This window comes from Dermacentor variabilis, chromosome 6, assembly GCF_050947875.1.
Source record: "Dermacentor variabilis isolate Ectoservices chromosome 6, ASM5094787v1, whole genome shotgun sequence".
Classification (NCBI taxonomy): domain Eukaryota; kingdom Metazoa; phylum Arthropoda; class Arachnida; order Ixodida; family Ixodidae; genus Dermacentor; species Dermacentor variabilis.
The window spans coordinates 10650733-10660608 of NC_134573.1; the positions used below are offsets into that span (position 1 = coordinate 10650733).

The 9876-nt window shown below is 42.7% G+C and overlaps 1 long non-coding RNA gene across 1 annotated transcript; it reads left to right on the forward strand.

The window, feature by feature from the left end:
• Nucleotides 1-216: 216 nt before the first annotated feature.
• On the forward strand, nucleotides 217-8002 carry LOC142584617 (uncharacterized). Its single transcript, XR_012828834.1, has 4 exons — nucleotides 217-299; nucleotides 2553-2695; nucleotides 3663-3731; nucleotides 7175-8002. It is a non-coding gene; the product is annotated as an uncharacterized LOC142584617 (long non-coding RNA).
• The last annotated feature ends 1874 nt before the right edge of the window (nucleotides 8003-9876 follow it).

Below are 9876 nucleotides of genomic sequence, written 5' to 3' on the forward strand. Positions count from 1 at the left end.
CTGGCCCCAAACATGGCAATGCATCAGTCATGCACGCTGAGCAAAGAACACATCGTTTTGCTTAGAACAGACCGCGGCAGTTCAAAGGAATGCGTAGCGAGCGCTCTACTTTTTCACTCGGAGTGGCTCCACCGCGCGCGCGCGCGCTCAAGATCGCGGAACAACACAGCACCGGAGAAAGGTGAACCGTCCAGCGAGCAAAGGCCAGCCGAAGGAGATCGTGTTTCAGCCATCTCGCGTCGCCACGAAAACACGACAGTCGTTCGTCATGCCTTGGATATAACAACAAATCCTCCACGGTAAGTGAATTCTAACTGAGGTGCACATTCTCCGTATATGTCATGCTATCGCCAGGAAGTCGTCGCTGCGCTTAGCCGACGCGATTGACAAAGGACTAGGCGTGCGCGCTGTCTCTCGATGTCAATCGAAAAAGCCAGTCGTCTCGATAACTGCATGTGATTTTATCACTTTGCCGTTGTCCGTAAGAGCTTTAAAAATGGCAAACGCTGCCAGAACTATGGTATGTTCAATAAGACGCCAGGCGAGAGGACGCTTAAAATGGTTAGTTCACCAGCCCGTGATTCCGAGCCTATGCGGAGCGTGATTAGCGTGCGTTTTGTGTGTTTGAATTTATTCAGTTTGGCAGTCTACTGTGTACGGAACGCTGTCGAACTAAGGAATCGCATAACAGAAGGCGTCATTTTGCTGGCAGCATGCTTTTTTTTTATAAATAAACCGCGCGCTTGACGGTGTCTCGCGCATGGGGAATCTGCGACCACTGACGTTACGTGCAGCACCAGTGCTAGTTAGAAACTTTGCCGCAGGAATTCAGCTGCATGCTGCAAGAGGTCAGTTGGGCGCGTTATCTTGAACTTACTGAAAACGCATGAGGAATCCATGTTTTATGCTGAAAAAAGTATAAGCCCCATATAAGCGATCTTACGCGCGGCAGCTACAAGCGACGCGACAGAGATGGCTGTCGCGTTCGCTCGTCGCCTACAAGTCGTACTCCGTGCGAGCGACGATTTTGAGCGACGCCTCCCCGGTGTTGCCGGCATGAGGGCTACAGTCACGCGTGACGCGTGCTTTAGTAATTTACGTTGATGGATTTTACTATAAAAAGTAGCATAAAATATTTCCGGAGTCTTGCAGTACGTCCTTATCCTTGCACGTATAAAAATTGAATCATTTGCTTGTTCCGCGCGACAATCGGTAGTATTTGAGCGATGTATGTACATCCAGTTCCGGCTTCGCGCTATTGGCTAGTCGCTCATAGCACTTCTGGGCGACGAGCGACGAATTCTAGATTTCCAGAACCGAGCCATCTGTTCAAGCGACGGCCCGTTTTGTCGCTCGAAGCCGTCGCTCGTCGCCGTCGCGCACTAAATCGCTCTCACAGTGTTTATCCCTAAGACTGAACTGTTTTTGCTCACGTTGAAATGGTGTGATTATAGGTCTGGTTTTGTCTCCTGTTGCGGTTTTCGTGCACGGTGCGAAACTGAAAGGATGCTTATGTCTACGAACTCGGTGAATTGTCGAGCAGCTAGTTACGCATAGGCATCGAATATAACGGCTGCTGTGTGGAATTACAATTGCAGGGGCGCTTTGCATACGCTTATTGTTTTGGACATGCCTGTGCATTTGCTAATATGAGTTGGCGTGTCAGAGTTATGTCATATGAACAGCTAAATCAGCCTTCCTCTGGGGGTTACAAGCGTAATGTGTGCATTTTGCTATAGCATGGCAGATCAAGATGTGTTTATCGCTTGAATATTTTTAGTAGAGAAATAAAATATCAAAATAAAATGTTGCTTTAATTCCGTGTTACCAGTCTGTCGTACACAGAACAATAGGTTGGTGTAATAAACTAATAACTGCGGTTTAACTGCAACTTTTACATGCCTACAAGAATCTAAAATGCTAGATTTCAAACTGCAGCAGTAGTCGGCTCTGTCAAAAATGAACTCCACTGCGCACCTCATGCATGAAAATACGTTCATGCCTTTTAGTAAGCTTAGATGCAGGCCGCAGTGAACTTGTTAGTATTGAAATGTGGGTAAGCTTGCCATAACAAGCCTTGTTGCCCTTTTTTATAGGCACATCCATATATCCATTGAGCTGAAGGACAATATTTTCATCCCTACTGAGCATCATGTTTGCAGCTATAATCCTGAAATTATGGCTTCAACAGTGGCACAACCAGGGATGGTGCGGGGGGGGGGGGGGGGTCACACTGGGCACGTGCTTAGGATGTGTCACAAGTGGAGTTTGCGATACACCAGACTCATGACAGACCTATGACGTCTGAAAATGACCAATATTCTATTCATTAGCAGGAGTATTCTAACATTCATGAAAAACAAGGATGAACTGTGGTTTATTTGTTTTTTCGCTTAAATCTAAAAATTGAAGTTAGTTTAGCAGTTGACTGTTGCAGTCATTTGGATGTTTTGCATGCATTTCTAAGACTTTTTTATTGCCATGGCCTTGACTGTCTTGATGTTGTTTTGCACCATGCCCTTGTGTTGACTTTTGCATACGATATTTTTCAGGCACCCGCTTTATATAACGCAAGAAGGCAGCTGCAAGGACACGAGGATGTGAAAGAGCCAGTGCAGCGCGACTTCACGTAGTGCAGAGGAGCCAATGCCAAAAAATCAAAATACCTTGGCATGTTATTTGGACAAGAAAACTAGTCTGTGGGTATATCGGGTGTACCATTTGACCAAATGTCAACAAAATCAAGATACAGTATGTTACACGAAGATGAAAATTCTCACGTGCTCCAGGCAGTCATCTTAACATGGTATATTTATGTAATGTCTCTGATTGGAAGGTCAAATCAAGTATGCTCTCTGGAGACAAACACATAGCAGCAAGTGTCATTGAAAAGTTAAAAATGTGTTTTAAGAAAGCTGATTAGTTCTGAGAAGTGACTGCTTTTTGTCTTGCCTCTCAACAAATATATCCATGTGATAAAAAAATAGTGATACAATGAAATTGCATATTTGCTTAGCGACATGATACATACTTGCAATGAGCACGATGCCTGTGTTTACTATAAAAAGCAACAGCCCATGCTTGGTTAGGTTAGGCCCACTACAACATGCAGGCATGGGTGATTGGTGCTTTTTTTTATTTCTGTGTCGTGAGGTTTATTGACGTGCGTATAGGTGCAGTGGCACGCAGTATGGCTAGTACAAAAAGGGGGGGGGGGGGCAGATATATGTAGCTCACTGTACACGACACAGGGCAAAGGAAATCCGTGTTCAGCAACTATGTTAAATGCCATGTACGTAAATTTTACAACGCTACTCGTTCGAAGCGCGCACAGGTGCATATTGAAGAAAAGTTTCCAGGGTAGATAATTTAGTTCGTAATTTACCCTAATTTTGCTCTAACCACGAGACATAATAATTTGAATATACTGCACGGAAAAACCTAGAGCGAATTAAATTGTGTGTCAGTTTCGTGTGTATACGTATAGTCTTTCCTATGCATCAGGTTTTTTGCGTAATGCATTAGCAGTTGACAGCCTATCTTATGATGCGTACTCTGTTTACATTACAGTTGTTTATTAGTTTACTCGTTTGTTTTGCGACTGATGAAATGCCAGCATATATATATTTTCAACATTTGACATAACCCTGTATGTTTTGCAGGGACAACCCAGGACGTGCATTTCTCAGCACCCAGTCAACTGCCAAAAGTGACTCAAACACAGGCCACCAGTAAGTGTACATCAGTTGCAATTTCACATTATGCAGTTGGCGGCTGCCTTGTACGGAGGCTTTTTTTTAATGAGATGGTGATGTCGTTCTAATGTACATTTTGACCACAAAGGTGCGATCATGTCTCACAGAGGCATATATGGTTGCTATTCTTTGCGAGGGACGTGTTCTCGTGTTCGTGAAGCATTTGTGTTTGGCAGTATTGTCGCCCAATGAGTCGGATATAAACACTAACTCGCCACTGCCGGCAAGTAGTTGTGAGAAACGCATTACGACGCTGTAAAATTATTTCATTAATTCGAAGGAAAGTTTTGCAGCAGGAAAAAAGGTTGCTATTCTAGGTAAACATGTCTTTTTCTCACAGGTTATTTAGCCAAACTGTGGATGCATGAAATTCGTGACTTATGAATAGATTTTAATTTATTCTTTAGTAATGCTTCTAAAAGAGACTAGAAATAGCATGTGACTACCTCTGCAATCAGCAGACCATACATTTACAGTCATAAGTGGCAGTTCCATGCAGTCTCGCACTTTATATAACCTTTCCTTTCAGCAACATTGGAACTGGTGGCTGCGTTTTCAGAAGGAGAAGTGCACTTAACACTGTATATGTATGTGTGAATTCGGTTTTCTTCGTATGTGTCGGCTCACTGACAAACAGTGCAAAAATCTGTTGTACCATGAGCCTGACGACGCCTTCTGCTGCTAGAAATGCGGCACTTCGTATCTTATAGTACTGCATGACATTTAAATCAAAGCTACCACATAAAATGATCAAGAAACCTAACCGCTGTTATAGCTGTTTTCCTCAAAGAACGCTTGTCCTTTATGGCTGTGTTAATCTGAGCTCTCCACCGATGTTTCAGTAGTATTATGCCTTAGTGAGTGAGAGATTGGGGGCAATTAATCGTGTTAGTGTTTAAGTGGTGTCCTAATTATGTGCATTTGTTCCAACAAAGTTGTCTAGATTACTTTATTGTGTAGTGTAAAGCTTATGAAACCATCAGCAACTACTGAGTTGCTAACACGCATATGGATTTGTCACTATACAGGTGGAACTCGGCTGTACCACTGCAGTGCTGCGGAAATTGCCTCACCAGCGGCTTTGCAACAGCTGTTTCGCAGCTAGTCGGTATGTGTTAATTCATAATTATGTTGGGATGGGCTAGTATTATGGACCACTGCTACTCTGTATTGTGACAGATCCATATGATAAGGGATGTAATGGGCACAGCGAAAACCTTTGAATTTTTTACTATGGTACATAAACAGGCTCTCCTTTTCGTCACTGGAGCAGGAGAGAAGGACATGCAGGCACTCCTGAATGTACATATATTTCAAAACATGAGAGAGACATATACACACACACACACACACACACAATTAAACTAAAGGCAGGGACATTCCATCTTTCATCTTGAATTGTGCAGCGCAAAAATACAACACAGACCACAGAGAAGCACACATGTTAACAGGTTTGATACACACGTTAGTTCAACAGATTTTATACTTCAAGTGTGCTATTTTACACAAGGGGGAAGGGAAAGGGGAGAAAATCTGAAAAAAAAGTGGAGTGGAAGAAAAGGAATGGTGCCAAAAAGCATGAGAAGCATCGCTCAGCCAGGATCACCAGCAGGACATCTAAAAAGCACTCTGATAAAATTACATACAGGACAACCTTACGTATAGTTTGTTTCAATCAACTCAGATCACATGCAGCCATTACTGCAATCAAGTTGTTTCCTTATGTCATATGAGGGAATGATGTGGGCCCAAAAAACTGTTTAGAGCTGAAGGATTATGTTCCATTCTAGCCTCATTGCCTGCTTTTTTATCATATTGTTATCACCTGCTTATGTTAGGGACAAAAAGTAAGAGTACAAACTGTTTCCCGATTCGCCATTCCACACAACGTCTTTGTGACTATATGTACATGCAGATGATCCATAGTTGAAAAATATTCAGTACAGTAGAAGCTCATTACAAGATGCACTTGGTTGTAAGAGACATCTGAAAATGGTTTGGTTGGTTTTCCGATGTTTGCCACGTTAACAATACTGTATACAAGAGACACCTTTGTTACTAAGGATGACTTTTTAAGTATTCACCACTTCAAAGGGACACAACCCAGACACATTCACTTTGTGCACCTTGTGTGCTCCGAAGGGCGTAAAGATCACGCAATCCTTACACAAGTCAATCGTGCATGTCTCTTTTAGCATGAACCAGAAAAGGAGGGCAACGAGGACAGTGCAGGGCAGAAAGTGTCGGCAGTTGAAGCTGACGAGCGTCTAAGAGCACCTCAAAAGTACTGCGAGCAACAAGGCTTGCAAAGTGAAGTGTTTAACTTCCAGAAGTTCGGAAGGAAGCTAACACAATCTACAGTCACTAAAAAGCTGTGAATGTCTTCTTTAAAGGGCCCCTAAACTACCGAGGTTGAAATTTAGTTGCGGTGTTGCAGTTCTACACAATAAGGCAATGAACAGGTAGCCAGGAGAATTTTTCGAAACGGTGCAGTAATAGTGGAGCTACGTGTGTTTGATTATCGAAAAGTAGTCCCCACTCATTTTACTCTTTCATCTGGTACACGCCATATGGACAGTATCGTCTTTTCTTTGCCTAGTACACCTCCAAATGTTACGGGACAGGCCAACACCAACGAGCTCTGTTGCTGCCGCGCTGGCCCGTCGTCCTGCGAGGGGTGGCGCTAATACAACGGAACTATATGGTGACTCGTGTTGAAGAGCCTCGTAGGGAGATCCTTCTATTGGCGTTTCTGTTCTTTGCCCCCATTGGCTGCCCACAATGGCATCGCGCGCAACGCGACGAGGAAGAAGGAGTGTGTGTATTTGCTTGCAGGCCTTGCCGGCAGTCGTACACTTTCGTTCGACCAATCGACAGCACCGGAAACTGGTGACATCATCAGAGACAGCCTGGTGATGTCAGGACAAACTGGGGGGTGCAGGATAGGTCCAGAGAGGCGCACAGGGTCATTTTCTTCATATTGTGGTGCTCCGGCAGTGCTACGCACTCTGGCATTTGGCTTCGTCGATCGTGACTGCATTCTGATTTCGATACGAGTGTTTACTTGAAATGTTCAAAAAATGTCGAGAAGTGGTTTAGGGGCCCTTTAAGCCACCCTGAGCATTTATTCCTTCAGATATATCAAAACATACTTTAGTGATGATGCATAATAAAGTGATCTAGTCTGGCTCCTCAGTGTCTCAAAATTTTTGGTTTCGAGAGACATGTTTCCCGTGCCTCTTGAATATCTTCTGATGAGGCTTTACTGTAATATACACAAACAATTGTAACTCCTCCTGCAAGTATTATTCATTAAGCCCGGTCACTTATGTGCAAAGCTTGTGGTTAAGTCTTGATGTCCGTACTTTTTAGAGCTATGTTTATTAATTCATGCTGTTCTTATTGGTTCTTCGATGCAGGAGACAATGCCTACGAAATTATTGGCCCTGATCATGAGAGCCCTCAAGGGGCAAACAACATCTCTGTTGCAGAAGTGAGCCCGGCACCACTTGGAAGTTACCATGACAGATGACACGGCAGCAATAGATACAGAGACTGCCACGTCTACTGCAGCTGCAACAGTGTACGAGACAAGCAGCAGCGCGTCAGCATCAGCAGCAGTGTCAGAAGGAACCACACAAGGCCTGGTAGAGCAAGATGTGTGCTATCACTGACTTTTTTTGTAGTGGATACAACTCATTTGCTCAACATACAAAAGCTTTTCACCACGACTGTGAGCCAGTGTTATTGTGCAGCAAGTGCAAGACTAAGTTAGGTGTTATAACACAGTACAAGCATCACTTTAATATATGCAAATGCAAACATATTACAGTTGTTGCCTCCCCAGCCAGCCCACATAGTGACAACAATGTGGAACACATGGTGGGACACACCTCTCCCCCATTACAAGATAGTAGAGACTGTCAGTGTTGTTGCTAGATTGCCTGGTCTTTGTAGGCAACTAGAAGGACAACACAGGTGTCATAAGATTGTTGTTGATGTTGTTGTTGAAGAGGTAAAAAAGAAGTTTGATGCAGCTGAAGTGCTAACTGATATTGAGCAAATCAAAAGCAACCACCTGAGAAAGCAACACTATCGAAATTTGGGTATCTATGTGCCGCCAACTCTGGTAATAATGGCATAGGACAGAAGTGTGATGAAAATCACACAGACACTGCTGTTGCATCACTGGCCACAGTGAGCAGCGACTTGTAGGGCAAGAGAGTCAACTAAAGCTAACATTATGATATAGTAGTGTCATGCTCCCATGTGACCACTTTTCAAGTTATTTTGCAAGATACAGCTCCACTTCCAGAAACGAGACTGCAACTTGTCTGTAAAAAAGCTTTCACAAAAAATTATTCATGACACTATTAACATAGCAGTATCTTTTTTTTGTGTCGGTTCGAGGTTCCCGGCTGTCCATTAATGCAAAAATTGAAGAAAAAAAGAACATGTGTCGTACTTACACCTTTTTAACAAGTACGAGGGGGAGAGAACTTTTCTAGTCAGGCATCTTCATCATACTATCAAGTTTTTAAATGCCTTTTATAATTATTATTACCAGTTATATCTGAGTGCATTGTATGCATGTAGCAGGTGTAAAATCAGGTCAGTTGGATCAGATGCCTTATCTGCAAGCGAGCCCTATATTCAAGAAATTTGAATTAAAATAGTTACGTCAGAGACGCAGTCTTTCAGCACTTTATTGCCTGTGGTTTAAGCATTGCTCAATACTTTTGTGGGTGGCAATTTCAACCGGCACAGCACTGCGCTTTGCCACAGTCACATTTGTCTTCAAAGCGGTGTTTACCATTTGTGTTGATCTGTTTGTGCATGCATAGAGCAAGTTTTTAATTTATATTTTTCTGCATTCTTGTGCTTGCACTTAGCTTGTATAAGGCAGTTACAAAATGTGCGTCACTATAACCAACTGTTCTGTTGAGCTTACACTTGCAAATAATCGTGTTCAGATGGCCGCACTTCTATGCGGGTGCACCGCTAGCTTTGTGTATGTTCTCATGTTTGTATAAAGCTTATATAAGCTAGTTAGAAAATGTATGTCACTAAGCATTGTGATATTCTTTAAAGAACTGCTTGGTTGGTTTTACACTTGTGAATTAGTATTGAGGCGGTGGTATTCCCATGTATGCCCACTGCTAGCTTTCTGTGTCCTCACGTGTTTGTATTAAGTTTCTACAAGGGAGTTACAGCATGTACGTCACTAAGCGCTGTGATATTTTTTAAAGAACTGCTTTGTTGGTTTTACACCTGTGAGTAATAGTACTCGGTTGGCACTAGTCATGTGTAGGTACACAGGGACCATTTGTATACATTATGCTCATGTAAAGCAGTTACAAAGTGTATGTCACTAATTACTGTGATATTTGTTGAATTGCTGTGATGGTTTTACACATGTGAATAATAGTGGTCAGGACACAGTACTTGCGGTGTATAGTTGAATTTATACACTGCCAAGACATGGGCTGTATACGTACCAAAAGAAATGTATGTCATTATATTGTTGTGATTATTACTGTTTGGATTTTATTAAACTGTAATAAAATTGTTTCTTGTATCTATTGAGGTATGGCAATTTGTCATGCAACCAAACTGAGGACCTGAACTTGTGCATACAAATAAACAGCTAATTTAAGAGTATACTGCTCATATTCTGCTAAACCAGCTTAACAAATCTTGTACTACAATGCTGGAAAAATAACAGAGCTGACTCGGATGTACAGAAAAAGTTCTGCACTGGCTGAAGGACTGCCCCACACTGGAGTTCGTAATGTTGCGTTTATTGGAGTAGAACAGAAAGTGCACTTCTATTAAAAATGCGACAGTCGGTGCAGAATCATAAGGCAGACGAACGGATGTGGCACATTTTTTTCAGGGCCCTCCATGCCTACTACTGCATTTCTAGTCTTCCTGTGCTCTGCATATAAGCCCCTGTTCAGCCAAGGTTTTTACTCCATGACAGTTGTTCTACTGGGTTCGTAGCAATATTGAAAAAAATTCAATGGTTTTCAAGGACTTTCGAGGCCCCGACACAGTAACTTCAAGGACCTCGTGCAATGTGTGTAGTAGTTTGGACAGGCAATAACTTGTTCAAGAACAC